The sequence below is a fragment of the Dama dama genome, chromosome 5 (assembly GCF_033118175.1).
Source record: "Dama dama isolate Ldn47 chromosome 5, ASM3311817v1, whole genome shotgun sequence".
NCBI classification, from domain to species: domain Eukaryota; kingdom Metazoa; phylum Chordata; class Mammalia; order Artiodactyla; family Cervidae; genus Dama; species Dama dama.
The window spans coordinates 28,486,920-28,507,817 of record NC_083685.1 but is presented as its reverse complement, the minus strand read 5'-3'; the positions used below and the strand labels follow the sequence as shown (position 1 = coordinate 28,507,817).

Genomic DNA, 20,898 nt, shown 5'->3' with positions numbered 1-20,898 from the left:
CCGAAAACTCAGCCGCGCGGGCCATTTAAATGCTGAGTCTCGTTTCAGTGAGTCCTCCTCTGAGCTACCCATGGCTTGGCTAGGTACAGCATAGTACTGCGCGACGCGACGGAGGGGCCTGGGGGGGAGGTAGGGGAAGGCTGGGAAGATATCACCAGGAACCTGCCACGAAAGAGATACGTTCCCCATGCGATTCCTGCGTTGGGGGAAAAAAAGTCCAAGGAAACGCCAGCGAGCCCCGAGGCGGCTGTCAGAGGCTGCCCAGAAAGTCACCAGCGAGATCTGTTGCTTCCCCACGCCCACGGACTCCCAGGAGGGAGGGGGAGGAAGGAAGACGGAGGGAGGGAAGGAGGGGGAGGGACGGAGCGGGGGCGGGAACGAGGCAGGCAGGGGGTGGGTTTAAGTTTGCACCAGAAAAAGTCCTGAATGCTTGCGGATTCCAGGTAGATCCTGGATCAGCAGTCCAGCTTAGTGTGTGAATTCTCTGGAACTCAAACCCCCATTGAAGAAATGCGGTAGGTACGTGGGAAATGAACACAAGGAAAGCTAGGCCCTAGACTCTGGCCGTAGGGGACAGGTGGAGGGGGGTCAGATGATGCTACATTTGCCTGACTGCAGCAGGTTGAGAAACCTCCATTGGTAGACCGCAATTGCCAGGGCCTCCTTCTCCACCACAAACCCTCCTACATTTCTTCTTTGCCATATGAGAGATCCCAGTGAGCGATGGACACCAGTTACCCCCAGCCCCAAACTGGCATGCAAAAAGTATGGTATGGTGAAAAACAGGTTTGTTTCACATCTCACTGCTAGGCACAGAGCCCTGGAGTACAGCCATTCACAGAGCAGCAAACCTCCTGCCCAAACATTACTCACCCAGGTGGGGTCAAGGTAGGGACCCTGGCTACACAGAAAGCCCTGATCATGGCAGACAGTGTGTATGACTCTTCTCTTATTGAAAGCAGCACTACTGCCTTCCCTGCCAAAAGTACCTCAAGCAAGCAGTAGTCAGCCAGAGGAAAATTTGGTGCGCTGTGATGTGGGGCACCGTGTCTGCACTTATGCAGACTGAAGGCCCATGGGCCCTGCAGAGTCACCTCCAAATCCACAACCCCATGAAGGCTCACAACAGAAGTGATAACTGAACAAGGATTGCTCACACAGGTAAACCTCAGATGCCCCACAAACTCCATGGGGGCCCATCTCCCCAGATAGAGAGCACGTGTGCACACAGCGTGGCCGTGGTACAGTGCGGTGCCCCAGCCTGGGCATGTGGGCTGTGGGGAAAGGGCCAGGCCTCCCCACTGCCCTCTGGCGAAACTCCCCTGACACCCAAGGAGGGTAACTCTCATGAGACTTTAAGCCTCCACACCTGTGTAGTGCCAGGTAATTAGAAAGAGTAAGTCAGGCAAGGCAGGTATGGAACACCCCACAACCTCTGTCTCACCACTGACAACCACACTGCTTCTTGGCCACCCAAGGGAAGCAGACCTCAGCACTTCGGGCCTCTGACTGGGGCCCAACAGGCACCATCACACTACATTCTCCGTCCTGCTGCTGTCCAGGGCTACCCCAAAATGCAAGTGCCCCATGCTCTTTCACACTTAACTCTCAGCCCTCCCTGTACCTACCCCCAGGTCTTGCAACAGAGAGTGGGGACTAAAACAGGAAGTGGGTCACAAGTCAGCAGAGCACAATGGGAAATACAATCAGACAGGGTCAGTCTTGAAGTTTAGAGGGTGAGGAGAAATATAAGGGTGGCAGGATTAGAGCTGATGACCAGAGAACCAGTATAAGGTAGATAGCAGCAGGCAGTAGTAGCCACATGGATGTCAAAGCCCTGGGGGATTGCACCACACATCCCAAGAAGTACTGAAGTCAACATGCTGGCGCTGCTGGTTCTAAGTCACTGCAGTTGTATCTGACTCTTTGCGACCCCAGGAACTGTAGCCCACCAGGCTCTTCTGTCCATGGGATTTTCCAAGTAAGAATAATGGAATAGGTTGCCATTTCCTCCTCCAGGGGATCTTCTCGACCCATGTATCAAACCTAGGTCTGTTAGGTCTCTAGCATTGCAAGCAGGTTCTTTACCACTAGCATCACCTAGGAAGCCCTAAGTCAACATGTGGGCAGTCAAAAATCAGGGGTGACCAGGCCAGAAACAAAGCTACAGGAGACACAGTCCCCAAACCCTCAACCCACCTCCCAGCAGGTGGGGTGACCTGGCAGAAGACATACTAAAGGCCTCATGGGCATGGTTGCCCTGAACATCTAAGATGGGAATCGAGGAGGAACATTGAGGAAACCAGTAGGGAGAATACAAGAAGCCTCCCCCAACCAGTCCCTTCCCCACCACCCCATCTCTTCCTGCCCTTAACAACACCACCACAAAGGTGGAAGGACAGTGTCCAAACATTATTCCCTCCTTTCCATGCAACACGGGTGGAGGCGCCCCAGTGGCCCAAGATAGCACTGATACTGCTATGCTCTGCTAATGATCCTTTCACAGGTTGACCTGTAGAAACAAGCTATGGAAACCTCATTATTTTCACTTCCTCTAAAGTTCAACCATCACCAGCTGGCACTACACCAGGGCCACTAGCCAACCTGAGGAGCCACTTGGAGGGCCTTACCAAAACATTCTAATCAGTAGCAGTGATGGGTGGTAAGAACCAGAAAACGGACTCAACACAAGCTTAAAACCTGCACTTAGAGAACTCCGCAGCATGGGCATGGGAATTCCTCAATCATGAATACCTGTGATCTCCATCACCAAGAGGGTTCAGTGGGTTACCTCCACCTGCTGATAGAGTGTAGGCACATGATAGAGGGTATCATGTGTGTAGCCCTAGCGATCTAAAACCATCACAGACCTGTTTTTCTTCAATTTGGGGTGGCTGAATACCACCTGTATCTCTAGGAACTTTAGAAGACACTGCTCAGGGGTCATATAATGAGTTGGCATACCAGAGTATCTTTCATTATTGGAATTAGTAAAAGAAATCACTCAACCAGTGGCCATGCAGTACCACCCACGAAATCTCCAAAGAGCTATCTGACAATCTTGTTCATGTCAGATTTCCTCTGTTGAGTCAAGTTAAGCCATTAACTCCAGAGCCACTCCACTCCTGGTGATGCCCTTCCACCAATTCTTTTAAGTTGCAGCTTTGCAACTATACCCCACAAGAAACCAAAAACTTTCATTTCTCTTCAACTGTCCAGCAAGATATGGGAAGAACAACACAGCCACGTTGTCAGTCACCATCATCTATGGTCAGAGTCATAATGGTGTCTGATCTTCTTTGAACCTCCATCTTTCATTCATGATTAATAAAAACATTCTTGATACATCTCTCTGGTCCATCTCAAGAATTTCACCTACAGTGTGCAATACGAATACTCCAGTGTCTCTTAATTGTGGCCTGTTTTGAAAATGAACAAAATAGGACCACAGTTGCATTCCATTACTCCTAGCTGTGATATCCCAGTGGCTCAGACCTGCTTTGAACATCCTAGATTTTTCAATGCAAATACTTCTGGACCCACAGACAATTTGGCTAACAGCTTGAGGAGTACCAAGAGGCAGGGATGGGCAATGACTCTCTTTCATGATGGACTGGCCACCCACTCCCAAAATCATGCCAGACACGTTTTAACTGCAACATCTCTAATATGCCCTATTGTAGATGGAATTCCTGACTGCCCTTCAGTGGATTCTTGTGGAACAATTTATCTCTTTTGTTGTGGAATGATTTAAAGCAGTCAGTTATAGGACTTGGAAAATCAAAGAAGTCCTTTCATCACTACTTTTCTGGGCCAGGCATCTGTCACTTGCATACCTGCTGCCTTCCTTGAATGTGGGAGCCATTAATCAGGCTCTTGCTCCTGACTCAAACCCTGATTCCCCATCACTCATAAGTAGGAATGAGAACTACCATCAAAAGTTGATTAGGCAAACACTGAATGAATCACCACAGCCAATGGTACACATCCCCCAGTCATGGCCATGGGGAGAGTGTTGTTAGATCTGATAAATGCATGCATTACTCTGGTGTGAAAGTAATCATCACTCATTGGTGTGTAGTCAACTCTAGCATTGCCTATTACCCAAGTAGGAGACAAGTGAGTGACCAAAAGAATCATAACTGACTTAGAGAGCCATACACTGTTTTATCCCATGCATACTTATACATGCTTTAATCTTTGAGACCAATATACACTAACAGCAGAAACAACCAGGTCGTGTGCATTGCAAGGACCCAGAGAATCAGCTCAAAAACATGCCAGGCATATGGAACACAGGCCATTGGGAATGCAGTGGGTGGCAGCACTCACCTCAAGGTGAAAGACGGGGAAGGGAAACATTGTGGCTTGACCAATGCCCAGGGCAAGGATGGCTAAGCACCCAGAAGAAAAGAATCCCTTAGCGCCATCCCCAGGCTCAGCCCCTTTATGGCATGGCAGTGGGACTGGGGCACCAGGCCATCTCCTCAAGTCTAGCCAGCACATCACTGCTCTTGTGTGGAGAGTGGGCAGTGTGGCTAATCACAAACTGGCTGGAACCCACCTTGAACTCACACACAGGAGAGCTCACCAGAGCCAGGCAAGTAAAGGGTGGGCAGTCCATCTCCCACACAACGCTTCCAGCAGTCTGGAGGCAGCAATGGACATGGAGGGGGGCCTTGATGGGCCCAGGAAACAAGGCACCCAAGGGCACGGCACTGAAGTTAGCAGACCTGATGGATAGAGAGAGGTGATAAGGCTGGGAAAGAGGACAGGCACTGGAAAAGCAGTAGGGGAAATGGACTGAATGCTGCTACAAGGGGTGTGGGGTTGTCAACAAAACATGGATCCAAGTCAGATACCAGGGCACAACACCAGGTCTCACTGTCGCATGTCTCTAGCAGAGGGATACTCCCACACATACTTGCTGCTGAACCTGCAATGGGTCCAAGAGCTCTCAATCTGAGGGACCCTCCACCCATGACAGCTGGGGATGACACACAGGCTGAGGTTATTTCAATTCTATCAGTACTGTGAGCAGTCATCTGGGCAGAAGAGGGCCAGCATGCACACAGGTTGAGGGCCACTGAAGGGAAAGTGGAAGCAGTCTTGTTCAGTTTACAGAGACAAGAAAGCAGAGAAGGCCTCTAACCTTGCTTCTGACCTGCCTGGACACTGCCCTGACTACGTATAAGCTAGTGAGTGCAAGCCAAGAGTCAAAATAGATAAGATAGGGAGTGGGTCTTGGGATTCCTGAGCCCTTGGAGGAGGTCTGGCCAGCCACCCTGGGATTGAATAAAATCCTATTACTAGCAAGATAAACCATCAGTGTACAAAAGATTAATGTGAACTCCTGGGTTGAGTAGATGCAGCTCGAGGGCTCTAGAGCACAGGCTCAATAGTTGTGACTCATGGGCTTTTTGTTGCTCCACAGCATGTGGGGTCTTCCTGGATCAGGGATCAAACCCACCTCTTGCATTGGCAGTCAAATTCTTTTCCACGGAGACACCATAGAAGTCCCAAAGCAATTTTTACTTTTTTTTTTTTCTCTCTTTTATTTCTTTTTATTAGTTGGAGGCTAATTACTTCACAACATTTCAGTGGGTTTTGTCATACATTGATACGAATCAGCCATAGAGTTACACGTATTCCCCATCCCGATCCCCCCTCCCACTTTTTTTTTTTTTTTTTAGTTTTTTTAATTTACTTTTTATTGAAGGATAATTGCTTTACAGAATTTTGCTGTTTTCTGTCAAACCTCAACATGAATCAGCCATAGGTATACATATATCCCCTCCCTTTTGAAACTCCTTCCCATCTCCCTCCCTCATCCCACCCTCTAGGTTGATACAGAACCCCTGTTTGAGTTTGCTGAGCCATACAGCAAATTCCCGTTGGCTATCTATTTTACATATGGTAATGTCAGCTTCCATGTTACTCTGTCTATACATCTCACCCTCTTCTCCCCTCTCCCCATGTCCATAAGTCTATTCTCTATGTCTGTTTCTCCATTGTTGCCCTGTAAATAGATTCTTCAGTACCATTTTTCTAGATTCCATATATATGTTAGAATCTGGCATTTATCTTTCTCTTTCTTACTCACTTCACTCTGTATAATAGGTTCTAGATTCATCCACCTCATTAGAACTGACTCAAATGCATTCCTTTTATGGCTGAATAATATTCCATTGTGTATATGTACCACAACTTCTTTACCATTCATCTATCAATGGACATCTAGGTTGCTTCCATGTTCTAGCTATTGTAAATAGTGCTGCAATGAACAATGGGATACATGTGTCTCTTTCAATTTTGGTTTCCTCAGAGTATATGCCTAGTATTGGGATTGCTGGGTTTTATTTTATTGCAGTGGTTTTATTCCTAGCTTTTTAAGGAATCTCTATACCATCTTCCATAATGGCTGTATCAATTTACATTCCCACCAACAGTGCAAGAGTGTTCCCTTTTCTCCACACCCTCTCCAGCATTTATTGTTTGTAGACTTTTTGATGAGGGCCATTCTGACCAGTGTGAGGTGATATCTCATTGTAGTTTTGATTTTTAAAAAATGAGCAATGTTGAGCATCTTTTCATGTGTTTTTTAGCCATCTGTATGTCTTCTTTGGAGAAATGTCTGTTTACATCTTTTTCCCACTTTTTGATTGGGTTGTTTGTTTTTCGGGCATTAAGTTGTATGAGCTGCTTGTATATTTTGGAAATTAATCCTTTGTCAGTTGTTTCATTTGCTATTATTTTATCCCACTCTGAGGGTTGTCTTTTCACCTTGCTTAGAGTTTTCTTTGCTGTGCAAAAGCTTTTAAATTTAATCAGGTCCCACTTGTCTACCTTTGTTTTTATTTCCGTTACTCTAGGAGGTGGGTAATAGGAGGATCTTGCTTTGATTTATGTCATCAAGTGTTCTGCCTATGTTTTCCTCTAAGAGTTTTATAGTTTCTAGCCTTACATTTAGGTCTCTAATCCATTTTGAGTTTATCTTTGTGTATGGTATTAGGAAGTGTTCTAGTTTCATTCTTTTACATGTAGCTGTCCAGTTTTCCCAGCACCATTTATTGAAGAGGCTGTCTTTGCCCCATTGTATATTCTTGCCTCCTTTGTCAAAAATAAGGTACCCATAGGTGCATGGGTTTATTTCTGGGCTTCCTATCTTGTTCCGTTGGTCTGTTTTTCTGTTTTTGTGCCAGTACCATACTGTCTTGATGACTGTACCTTTGTAGTATAATGTGAAGTCAGGAAGCTTGATTCCTCCAGCTCCCTTCTTCTTTCTCAAGACTGCTTTGGCTATTCAGGGTCTTTTGTGTTTCCATATGAATTGTGAAATTTTTTTGTTCTAGTTCTGTGAAAAATGCCATTGGTAATTTGATAGGAATTGCATTAAATCTGAAGCAGAAGTAGATTGCATTTGGTAGTATAGTCATTTTCACAATATTGATTCTTCCTACCCAGGAACATAGAATATCTCTCCAATCATTTATGTCATCTTTAATTTCCTTCATTAGTGTCTTCTAATTTTCTGTGTACAGTTCTTTCATCTCCTTAAGTAAGTTTATTCCTAGATATTTAATTCTTTTTGTTGCAATGGTGAATGGGATTGAGTCCTTAATTTCTCTTTCTGATTTTTTATTGTTAGTATATAGGAATGCAAGTGATTTCTGTGTATTGATTTTGTATCCTGCAACTTTGCTAAATTCTCTGATTAGCTCTAGTAATTTTCTGATACTATCTTTAGGGTTTTCTATGAATAGTATCATGTCATCTGCAAACAGTGAGAGCTTTACTTCTTCTTTTCTGATGTGGATTCCTTTTATTTCTTTTTCTTCTCTGATTGCTCTAGCTAGGACTTCCAGAACTATGTTGAATAACAATGGTGAAAGTGGACACCCTTGCCTTCTTCCTGATCTTAGGGAGAATGCTTTCAGTTGCACCATTGAGAATAATGTTTGCTGTGAGCTTATTATATGTGGCCTTTACTATGTTGAGATAGGTTCCTTCTATCCCCATTTTCTGAAAGGTTTTAATCATAAATAGGTGAATTTTGTCAAAGGCTTTTTCTCCATCAACTTTGAATGAGATACTCGCTGGGTAGAGTAATCTTGGTTGCAGATTTTTTCCCTTTCAGTACTTTAAATATATCCTGCCATTCCCTTCTGGCTGGCAGAGTTTCTGCTGAAAGATCAGCTGTTAAGCATATGGGGTTTCCCTTGTACGTTACTTGTTGCTTCTTCCTTGCTGCTTTTAATATTCTTTCTTTGTGTTTAGTCTTTGTTAGTCTGATTATACGTGTCTTGGCATGTTTCTCCTTGGGTTTATACTGTAAGGGACTCTTTGCACCTGTTGGACTTGATTGGGTATTTCCTTTTCCATGTTGGGGAAATTTTCAACTATAATCTCTTCAAAAATTTCTCATACCCTTTCTTTTTCTCTTCTTCTTCTGGGAGACATGTAATTTTAATGTTGGTGCATTTGATACAGTCCCAGAGGTCTCTGAAACTATCCTCAGCTCTTTTCATTCTTTTTACTTTATTCTGCTCTTCAGAAGTTATTTCCATCATTTTATCTTGCAGCTCACTGATTCGTTCTTCTGCTTCAGATATTCTGCTATTGATTCTTTCTAGAGTATTTTTAATTTCAGTAATTGTGTTGTTTGTCTCTGTATGCTTATTCTTTAATTCTTCTAGGTCTTTGTTAATTGATTCTTGCATTTTCTCCATTTTGTTGTCAAGGTTTTTGATCATCTTTACTATCATTATCCTGAATTCTTTTTCAGGTAATTTTCTTATTTCCTCTTCATATATTTGGACTTCTGTTTCTAGTTTGTTCCTTCATTTGTGCAGTAATTCTCTGCCTTTTCTTTCTTTTTCTTAAGTTATTGTGTTTGAGGTCACCTTTTCCCAGGCTTCAAGGAAAGTTTCATTTTTTCCTTGAAGAATGTTGAATTCTTTCTTCATTTTGATTTCTGCCCTCCTAAGGTTGGTCCAGTGGTTTGTGATGAGCTTCATATAGGGTAAGATTTGTACTGAGCTTTTGTTTGTTTTTCCTCTGATGGGCAAGGCTGAGTGAAGTGGTACTCCTTTCTGCTGATGATTGGGTTTGTAATTTTGTTTCTTTGTTTGTTTAGATGAGGCATCCTGCACAGGGTGCTACTGGTGGTTGGGTGATGCCTGGTCTTGTATTCAAGTGGTTTCTTTTGTGTGAGTTCTCACTATTTGATACTCCCTAGGGTTAGTTCTCTGGTAGTCAGGGTCTTGGAGTTAGTGCTCCCACTCCAAAGGCTCAGGGCTTGATCTCTGGTTGGGAACCAAGAGTCCACAAGTGGTTTGTTATGGCATTATGTGGGATTAAAACAAATATCCAAGAACAAGAAACCAAAGATGAACCCCAGACAGATGGCAGTTACAAAATCAGGCAAATAATAATTAAAATAATGGAATATACACTTATACATATACACCCATGAGCAAAGTGAAAACAGTCCAACAAAAATAAAGTACAGTAGATAGACTGGGCGAACAAAGGAAATCAAAAATTATATTTACCAGTTAAGAACAAAACTAACTTAAGCACAAACTGGAAAACAAAACTAAAGCAAGGTGCCAAGTGGGGAATAAAGCAATGAAAACAAAACTAACAAATATGTTGAAAGGAAAGGAAAGAAAGAAAAGAAAGAATGAATGAATAGATATGCAAAGTTAAATAGAAGTAGTTGAAGATTTGTATACATTAAAGATTAACTGTAAGGGGAAAAGAACAGTAGAAAAGCCAAACAAAGGAATGAATGTAGAAAAAAAATAATAGGTTTTAAAAAATTAAAATAATAAAAAAGAGAAAAGAGAAAAAAACAGAAGATGAAACAAAAAACGAAAATTCCACAGAACTGCAAAAGCCCAATGTAGAGGCAGAGATTTATAATAACAACAGAAAGTGTGACTGGATATACACATATACATATACACCCAGAAGCAAAATCAAAACAGTCCAACAAAAATTAAGTACAAAAGATTGACCCAGCAAACAAAGGGAACCAAAAATTATATCTACGAGAACAAAACTAATTAAAACACAAACTGGAATACAAAACTAAAGCAAGGTGCCAACTGGGGAATAAAGCAATGAAAATAAAACTACCAAATATGTTGAGAGGAAAGGAGATAAAGAAAAGAAAGAATAGATATGCAAAGTTAAATAGAGGTAGATAAAGAAAATTTATATACGTTAAAGATTAACTGCAAGGGGAAAAGAACAGTAGGAAAAGCAAACAAAGGAACAGATGTAGAAAAAAAAAATAATAGGTTTTAAAAATTAAAATTATAAAAAGAGAAAAGAAAAAAGAAGAGGAAAACTCCACAGAAATGCAAAAGCCCAACATTGAGGCTGAGGTTTATGACAACAATAAAAAATGTGACTGAGGAAGAAGGAAAAGAAAGCTCAAAAGCTTAATTGGATTTCTTAGTGCCAATAAAATCAACAATGGGGAAGGGGGAGAAAAAGAAAAACAATCCAAGAGAATCTACAGAACAAGTCAAAAAATAAGAATAATAAATGCTTTTCTTGAGTCACTGCTGTCAGAGTCCTGTCCCATGCTGGGACTCACAGTCCACCTCACCTCCCTAGGATGCCCTCCAACACTGTGCTGATCTCTGGACCTGCTGTGGGGGCAGCTCAGATTCTAATCTGGTCCTGCTCCTGTGTGTTCTTGCCTCCAGTGTCCACAGCTATCAAAGCTAGTGCGTTTTCTTTTGTGGGAGCTCTCAATGGCCCTTTATATATTCCATAGACACAAAGTCTGCTTAGTTGATCATGTAGATTTAATCTGCAGCTTGTCAGCTGGTGGGAAGGTTTTGGGTCTTCTTCCTTAGCCACACTGCCCCTGGGAATCAATTGTGGTTTTATTTCCACCTCTACATGTGGGTCGTCCACTGCGGTTTAGCTCCTGAAGCTACCCTGGAGGGCTTGGGTTTGTCACTGTGAGGGCCAGGTGTGGAAGTGGTGCAGCTGCTTGGGTTGCAGGGGTTCTGGCAGCACCAGGTACTCATGAGGGTTGGTGGCTAGGATAGTTGGAAATATAGTGTTCTAGAAGGGCATGACCACCAGTATTGGCCAATACACTCCAGTATTCTTGCCTGGAGAACCCGCTGACAGAGAGGCCTGGCAGGCCACAGTCTACAGGGTCGCAAAGAGTCGGACAGGGCAGAGTTGACCCTGCGCACATAAACACAAATTTTTTTTTTTTTTTTTTTTTTGGCCTTTGGCAGCTCTGCCCCAGTGAGAGTTGAGCATGAAGGTGGCACAGCTGCTTGGCTTGTGGGGACCCTGGTGGCGCCAAATGTGCAGGGACACAGACTGCCTCTCTGGCAGGAGTTATGGCCCTACCAGTCTTTTTTCGAGCTTCTCATAGTTGGCCATCAGAAGGCCTCTCTGGCCAGTCTTTCTCCGCAGCTCCACCTGTTCAGGCACTTAGAGGGCTCCCTTGCCTGGGGTCCTTCTCTGTTGTTCGGCGCATCAGGCACATAGAGGGGCACCCTGGGTGGGGTCCTACTCTGTAGTTCAGCACATCAGGCATTTGATGGGCCAGTCTCTCTATTGTTCAGCTGCTGATGCTGGCATGTGGAGAGAGGCCACGGTGATGGCTCCATCCTCTATGTGTGTCTCAGGAGTATCACCTTCCTTCCACGGCTGCCTGGCTTTCTTCCACAGGCATTTCCCACCACAATCTCCTCCCTCACATCCCCTCAATCTCTCTCTCTGCAGACAACAGCGGCCCTAACCCTGGGATTACACCACAATCTCAAACTCCAGCTCCTAGCCACTGCCCCTTCCAGGAGACCTGTGTTCCTGCCCGGCATATGTATGGCTTTAGCAAGGATTGTCTGATTCTCATTCCATTTAGGCTGCCACAGATCAGCTGTTTCACTCTCAGCCTTAAACGTTTCTCCTCTGACCCAAGACAACTGCCCTGCTGTGGGGATCAGACCCCTACTTCAGTTCCCCCACCCGCCAAGGGCAGGTCCAGTCCTACTAACACTCCTGTTTTTCTCCCTAGTTCCTTCGTTCTACCGAGTTTTGCGTGGCTCTATATATTCTTTTCCACTGGTCAGGTTCTCCTATCCACTCTCAGCTGGTGTTCTGCATGCACTTCTGTGTCTAAAGGTGTATTCCTGATGTATCCATGGAAAGAGATGTACCCCATGTCCACCTACTCCTCCGCCATCTTATTCTAAATTTTACTTTTGCAACTGATTCAACACTGTTTCCAGGAACAATCTTACACATTTCCTTATCCTCCTGTAGATGTGTGTGTGTCTGTGTGTGTATTAGTCACTCAGTCGTGTCTGATTCTTTGCAACCCCATGAACTGTAGGCCTCCAGGCTACTGTGTCCATGGAATTCTCTAGGCCAGAATATTGCCTTCTCCAGTGATCTTCCTGATCCAGGGATTGAACCCTGGTCTCCTGCATTCTCCTGCATTGCAGGAAGGCTCTTTAACCATCTGAGCCACCAGGGAAGTCCATGGATGTGTATTCACCAGCAAAAAACCAGCATAAGCAAAATGGAAAGACTAGCAACACACCAGAAGGAATTTACAATAATTACACAGAATTAGTATCCAGGGATATTAATATTAAATATATTAAATAAAGATGTATATTTACCAGCAATGGATAAGAGCTCCCATTAGTCCAATGTTCACACGTTCTGTGAAGAACTTTTGCTTATATGGTTATCTGACTTTTGCTTATAGGCTTACAGAAAGTCTTTATTTAATATGTTATTTATTTAATATATATTTATGCAAGTACATAAAAGTGTCTATTGTGTACATATAAAATCACATGTGTATTGCCTGATCAATTTCTGTTCACATTTGAGGATTTAAAAATCAATATCCATGACAAAGGCAAACTTGTAAAATTCTTTTTTTAAGGCCCATGTGTAGTATTTTTTTTATCATTAGACCATTTTTTACAGCAGTGTCAGTTCTACATAAAAATTGATTATAAAGTACAAAGAGCTCCTTTATAACCCATCCTCCACCCCCCATCTTCAGACAGTGTCCCCTATATTTACACTTTTATATTACTGAAATATAGGGCTTCCCTGGTGGCTCAGAGGTAAGAATCTGCCTGCCAATGCAAGAGATGCAGGTTCAATACCTGGGTAGAGAGGATCCCCTGGAGAAGGAAAGGCACCCCACTTCAGTATTCTTGCCTGGGAAATCCCATGGACAGAAAAGTCCGCCAGATTACAGTCCATGTGGTTGTTTAGAATTAGATAAGCCTTAGTGACTAAACAACACACAACAACAGTCAACAATTACTGTGGTATATTTGCTACCTTTGATGCACTAATATTGATATATTTATTATTATTTAAAGCCCACAGTTCCCTATTGCAAAATTCAGACTTAATTTTTTCTTTTTCCAGGCTTAAGTTGAAGATAGGAGGGAAAACCAGTAGGCCACTGAGGTATGTCCTAAATCAAATCCCTTATAATTACGCAGTGGAGGTGACAAATAGAGTCAATGGATTAAATCTGGTAGACATAGTGCCTGGAAACCTGTGGACAGAGGTTCATAACACTGCACGGGAGGTGGTGACCAAAACTATCCCACAGGGGGGAAAAATGCAAGAAGGTAAAGTAGTTATCTGAGGAGCCTTTACAAATAGCTGAGAAAAGAAGAGAAGCAAAAAGCAAGGGAGAAAGGGAAAGATATACCCAACTGAATGCAGAGTTCCAGACAATAGCAAGGAGAAATAAGACCGCCTTCTTAAGTGAATTATGCAAAGAAATAGAGGGGAAAAAACAGAATGGGAAAGACTAGAAATCTCTTCAAGAAAATTAGAGATATCAAGGAAACATTTCATGTAAGAATGGGCATGATAAAGGGCAGAAACAGTAAGGACCTAACAGTAACAGAAGCAGAAGATATTAAGAAAAGGTGGCAACAATACACAGAAAAACTATACAAAAAAAGTCTGAATGACCTGGATAACCATGATGGTGTGGTCACTCACCTAGAGCCAAACATCCAGGAGTGTCAAGTTAAGTGGGCCTTAGGAAGCATTACTATAAACAAAGCTAATGGAGGTGATGGAATTCCAACTGAGCTATTTCAAATCCTAAAGATGATGCTGTTAAAGTGCTGCACTCAACATGCCAGCAAGTTTGGAAAACTTAGCAGTGGCCACAGGACTAGAAAAGGTCAGTTTTCATTCCAATCCCAAAGAAGGGCGATGCCAAAGAATGTTCAAACTACTGTATAATTGCACTCATTTCACATACTAGCAAGACTATGCTCAAAATTCTCCAAGCAAGGCTTCAGCAGTAAATGAACTGAGAACTTCCAGATGTACAAGCTGGGTTCAGAAAACGCAGAGGAACCAGAGATCTAATTGTCAACATACACTGGATCACAGAGAAAGCAAGGAAATTTTAGAAAAACATGTACTTCTGCTTCATGGACCACATGAAAGCCTTTGACTGTGTGGATCAAAACACACTGTGGAAAATTCTTAAAGAGACAGGAATACCAGACCACCTTACCTGTCTCCTAAGAAACCTGTACACAGGTCAAGAAGCAACAGTTAGAACTAGACATGGAACAACAGGCTGGTTGAAAATTGGGAAAGAAGTATGACAATGCTGTATACTGTCACCCTGATTATTTAACTGCTACATACAGTACACCATTCAAAATGCTGGGCTGGATGAATTACAAGCTGGAACCAGGACTACCTGAAGAAATATCAACAAAGATATGCAGATGATATCACTCTAATGGCAGAAGGTGAAGAGGAACTAAAGAGTCTCTTGATGAGGGTGAAAGACAATGGTGAAAAAGCTGGCTTAAAACTCAACGTTCAAGAGGCTTCCCTGGGGACTCAGTGGTAAAGAATCCACCTGCCAATGCAGGAGACACTGGTTCAATCCTTGATCCAGGAGGATGCCATGTGCCTCAGAGAAGCTAAGCTCATGTACCACAACTACTAAGCTTGTGCTCTAGAGCCCAGTAGCTTCAACCACTGAAGCCCATGTGCTCTAGAGTCTGTGTTCCACAACAAGAAAAGCCACCATAATGAGAAGCCCATGCACCACAACTAGAAAGTAGTCCTCATTTGCCACAACTAAAGAAAAGCCCACGCAGCAACAAAGACCCAGCACAGCCAAAAAATAAATAAATAAAAGCAGGGCCTGAAAGCAACATCTGTACACCCATGTTAACACTGACATCATTCACAACAGCTCAAATGGGTAAACAGCCCAAGTGTCCATCAATGGATGAATGGATAAGCAATATGGGATGTATATATACAATTGAATATTATCCAACCTTAAAAGAAAGGAAATTCTGACATTTGCTACAACATGGATAAACCTTGAGGACACTGTTCAGTGAAATAAGGCAGTCACATAAGGACAAATACTGTACCACTTCACTTGAATGTTACCTAATGTGGAAAGTAGAGGGGTGGTAACCAGAGGCTGGTGGAAAGGAACTTGGGACATTTAATGGGTACAGAAGTTTAGTTTTGCAAGATGATAAGAGCTATTGAGATGAATGGTGGTAATATAGTCACAATATTATGAATATACTTAACACACTGGAATTGTTGTCGTGGCATCCCTATCCCATGGACAGAGGAGCCTGGTAGGCTACAGTCCACGGGGTCGCAAAGAGTCGGACACAACTGAGCGACTGAGCGACTTCACTTTCACTTTTCACTTTCATCACTAACTCATGTCCAACCCTTTGCAACTCCATGGACTGCAGCATGCAAGGCTTCCCTGTCCTCCACTATCTCCTGGAGTTTGCTCAAATTCATGTCCATTGAGTCAGTGATGCTATCTAACCATCTCATCTTCTGTCACCCCTTCTCCTCCTGCCCTCAGTCTTTACCAGCATGAGGGTCTTTTCCAAGGAGTCGGCTCTTCGCATCAGATGACCAAAGTATTGGAGCTTCAGCATCAGTCTTTCCAATGAATATGCAGAATCGATTTCCTTTAGGATTGATTGGTGTTATCTCCTTGCAGTCCAAAAGACTCTCAAGGGTCTTTGCCAGCATCACAATTTGAAAGCATCAATTCTTCTGCACTCAGACTTAAAATAGTTAGGGTGGTACATTTTATATGTATGTTAGCACAGTTTTTACACATAAAAAAGTAAGAGGTCTGTGCACTATTTATTTTTTACCTCAGTCTTATGAAGAATCTTGGAAATAGTGAAAGCAGGTGTGATACCTATTTTAGTCAAAACTCTCTTGATTGCAAGAGACAAAATGCAACTAAAGCAGAAAAGAAACTTAGGAAACAGAGAATTGGAGTGTAGCTACCTCAGGGAAAAGTGGGTCCAAACCTCAAGTGACTGTAGGGACTTTCCCTAGAGTCATATCTCGGCTTCCTTCTTGTTAATAATTTTACTTATTTATATATTTGACTTTGCTGGGTCTTCGTTCCTGCGTAGACTTTTCTCTACCTACGGTGAGCGGCGGCTACTCTCTAGTTTCACTGTGTGGGCTTCTTACTGCGGTAGCTTCTCTTGTTGTGGCTCATAAGCCCTAGGGCACAGGCTCAATAGTTGTCCCACATGGGCTTAGTTGCTCCATGACATGTGGGATCTTCCCAGATCAGGGAACTAACCTGTGTTTCCTGCTTTGGCAGGCAGATTCTTTACCACTAAGACACCAGGGAAGCCCTCTGCTTCATTTTAAGTCTTAGAACTCTCCATCCCGGCTGATGGCTGGGATCTCCCTGCAAGGAGGGGGGATGGATAAGAGCAGCTCTGCCCTCAGAGACAGAGGTCACTTCTCAGCACCTGTTTATATGGTTTTGGTAAATACACTTCTTGAGTCACCTGCCCAAAACCTGGGCAGTCACTGGCCACTGGGATAGAATACGGCTGCAGCCAGGCAAGCCAGAGTGCTGCCCAAAGGTAACTAGAGTGTGCCAGGATTCCAGGCCCCAGAATAGGATAAATGGACTGGACACACACTGCAAGACTCCACAACCCCATTTTAATTTACAGATAGGAAACTAAAGCTCAAAATTTTAATTTGTCGAAAACTATGCAATATGCAAAGAGTTGGACACGACTGAGCAACTGAACTGAACTGATGCAATAGTAAAATGGCTAATATTCCAAATGAGATATGCCTTTTGTGACCTTAATTTTTTCAGACCCTCAACCTTTCCAGCATTAGTTTGTGACAAATGCCAGTAAGGACTTTGAGGTATCTGAATAAATTAGCTGACTTATACAGGGATGAAAACAGCATAATTCACGGTAGTATAACAGAGAGCACTTCATGTCTAGGGAGATGGAGGAGTTCACACCCAATCCTGCCACCTGGTGGGACTGTGGTCTCAAAATAGCTTACAGCGAGTGTGGAGCAGCATGCTAAATAGATAGACCATAGAAGACACAAGGGAGGCACCAGACACAGCTCACCTGTCACCAGCACAACACTGACTGCGCCAGAGTAGGTGGTTTCTCATTGCTTCCATCAGGAAAGCTCTAAACAAGGCAAATGAGTGACATATAACACCCATACTCAGGCATGACTCAAAAGATGGGACCTAACTGATGTTCAGTTCAGTCCAGTCTCTTAGTCGTGTCCTCGTCTTTGTGACCCCACGGGCTGGAGCACACCAGGCTTCCCTGTCCATTGCCAACTCCTGGAGCTTGCTCAAACTCATGTCCATCGAGTTGGTGATGTCAACCAACCATCTCATCCTCTATCATCCCCTCTTCCTCCTGTCTTCAATCTTTCCTAGTATCAGTTTCTTTTTCAGTTAGTCAGTTCTTCACATCAGGTGGCCAAAGTATTTGAGTTTCAGCTTCAGCATCAGTACTTCCAGTGAATATTCAGGACTGATTTCCTTTAGGATGGACTGGGTTGATCTCCTTACAGTCCAAGGGACTCTCAAGAATCTTCTCCAACACCATAGTTCAAAAGCATCAATTCTTCAGTGCTCAGCTCTCTTTATGGTCCAATTCTCACATCCATACAAGACTACTAGAAAAACCATAGCTTGACTATATGGACCATTGTTGGCAGTAATGTCTCTGCTGCTGTTTTAATGTCTCTGCTGTCTAGGTTGGTCATAGCTTTTCTTCCAAGGAGCAAGCATCTTTTAATTTTATGGCTGCAGTCACCATCTGCAGTGATTTTGGAGCCCAAGAAAATAAAGTCTCTCACTGTTTCCACTGTTTCCCCATCTCTTTGCCATGAAGTGATGAGATCAGATGCCATGATGTTAGTTTTTTGAATGCTGAGTTTTAAGCCACCTTTTTCACTCTCCTCTTTCATCAACAGGCTGTTTAGTTCCTCTACACTTTCTGCCATAAGGATGGTGTTATCTGCATATTTGAGTTTATTGATATGTACCCCAGCAATCTTGATTCCAGCTTGTGCTTCATCTAGCCTGGCATTTCACATGATATACTCTGCATATAAGTTAAATAAGCAGGGTGACAATATACATCCTTGATGTACTCCTTTCCCAATCTGGAACCAGTCCACTGTTCCCTGTCCAATTCTAACAGTTGCTTCTTGAACTGCATACAGGTTTCACAGGAGGCAGGTAAGGTGGTCTAGTATTCCCATCTCTTTAAAATTTTTCAGTTTGTCATGATCCATAGTCTTAGGCTTTAGCATAGGCAATGAAGCAGATGTAGATGTTTTTCCAAAATCCTGTTGCTTTTTCTATGATCCAATGGATGTTGGCAATTCGATCTCTGATTCCTTTGCCTTTTCTAAATCCAGCTTGAACATCTGGAAGTTCAGAGTTCACGTACTGTTGAAGCCTGTCTTGGAGAATTTTGAACATTACTTTGCTAGCATGTGAGATGAGTGCAATTGTGTGGTCGTTTGAACATTCTTTGGCATTGCCCTTCCTTGGAATTAGAATGAAAATTGACTCTTTCCAGTCCTGTGGCCACTACTGAGTTTTTCAAATTTGCTGGCATATTGAGTGCAGCACTTTCACAGCATCATCTTTTAGGATTTGAAATAGCTCAGTTGGAATTCCATCACCTCCACTAGCCTTGTTCACAGTGATGCTTGCCAAGGCCCACTTAACTTCACACTCCAGTATATCTGGCTGTAGGTGAGTGATCACACCATCATGGTTCTCTGGGTCATTAAGATCATTTTTTGTATAGTTCTTCTGTGTGTTCTTGCCATCTCTTCTTAATATCTTCTGCTTCTGTTAGGCCCATACTGTTTCTGTCCTTTATTGTGCCCATCTTTGCATGAAATATTCCCTTGGTATCTCTAATTTTCTTGAAGAGATCCCTAGTCATTCCCATTCTATTGTTTCCATTTCTTTGCATTGATCACTTGGGAAGGCTTTCTCATCTCTTCTTGCTATTTTTTGGAACTCTGCAATCAGATGGACACATCTTTCCTTTTCTCCTTTGCCTTTCACTTCTTTTCTCAGCTATTTGTAAGGTCTCCTCAGACAACCATTTTGCCTTTTTGCATTTAGCAAGGAAATTAAGACAGGACAGCACCAGATGTGGGATGTGGGGTCTGGGCCTGGCTATGACATCTCTGGCAAGACTACCCTATATTTAGTGGAGATGTGGACTTGGCATCTGATGAGTTTCCAACTTGCATTGTCTATGGCCCTATCCAGACTGTCCTCTTCAGAAGGTGGAGGGTAGGTGTGGGTGAACCTTCTTATATATGTCTCATCTCTTTTTTCTTGAAAGTTATGCTCTTGGAATGGCTAAGCTCTAAGCTTGTTTTAAAAAGTATTTATTTTTGGCTGCTCTGCATCTTTGTTGCTGCTTGGACTTTTCTCTAGTTGCAGCAAGTGGGGGCTTCTCATTTCAGTGGCTTCTCTTGTTGTGGTTCCCAAGCTCCTATAACACAGGCTCGATAGTTGTGGCACACAGGTTTTGCTCCATGGCAGGTGGAATCTTTCAGGATCAGGGATCAAACCCATGTTTCCTGCATGGGCAGGCAGATTCTTTACCACTAACAAACCAGGGAAGCCCTATCCTTCTCTTTTAAAACTCAGAGGATTAGAGGAGTCCCCAGATTAGTTTGTAAAAGGAAGACTATTTTTTAAAAAAGGAAGAAGAAAGAAAGAAAGACTATTTTCCTCTGTACAGACCCCAGGTCCCACGCAGGTGAGCTAAGCTCTGGGCAGAGTATGAACTCGTACCATCAGTACCAACTGCTTTTTCTCTGTGACAAGTGTATCTGCATCATGACAGGTTTGAAAGTGGTGCAAGTTCAGACTGTTTGGAATACCTCGTTGGCAAGGAAACTAGAGTTTACTGCTCCCAATGATCACACTCACACATATTAATTCATCAAACTGTTTACTCAGTATATATATGGGTACAGATGTTTTCCTTTCAAATGCAGCACTGAGGAAGTGTCAGCAGCCGGCATGATTTGACAAAGCCATGTGCCCTGATCTCTGGATGCCCCAAGTCAGGGCAGAGCCTGCTCCTCAACAAGGGGCAGCGGCCTGGCTTCATCATCAACCACTGACCCCACCCTCGCACCGGAGCACACGGTCCTGACTGTAGACATCACCATCACTGGATGCACTCTGCTTTCTATTCATCTGTGATACCCAGGAGGACAAAAGTATACGATTTGCTTTGGCACTCAGAACTGTCTGGTGATGTCATGATTTGGGGACACATCCATACCACTTTGGATGGCTGCAGTGCCGGCATCTCTGGTTTCATTGTTCCCTTCAAATGGTCTCTAACAAGCATATGAAAGTTAATCCACTTTGCACATCTTTTTGTGAGTCTGAGCTTGATGTGTTTTTTAATGAACAATTTAAATGACAGTAGTGCTTTAGTTGGGACCCTCAATTTACAAACATCACCTCACTTGTGTTTCTCTCTCCTTTTC

General features: G+C 43.2%; 1 long non-coding RNA gene across 1 annotated transcript in view; it reads right to left on the bottom strand.

The window, feature by feature from the left end:
- LOC133056662 (uncharacterized) overlaps positions 1-20,898 on the bottom strand; it is a 28,971-nt gene that overhangs the window by 7,110 nt on the left and 963 nt on the right. The gene's annotated exons all lie outside the window — the stretch shown is intronic.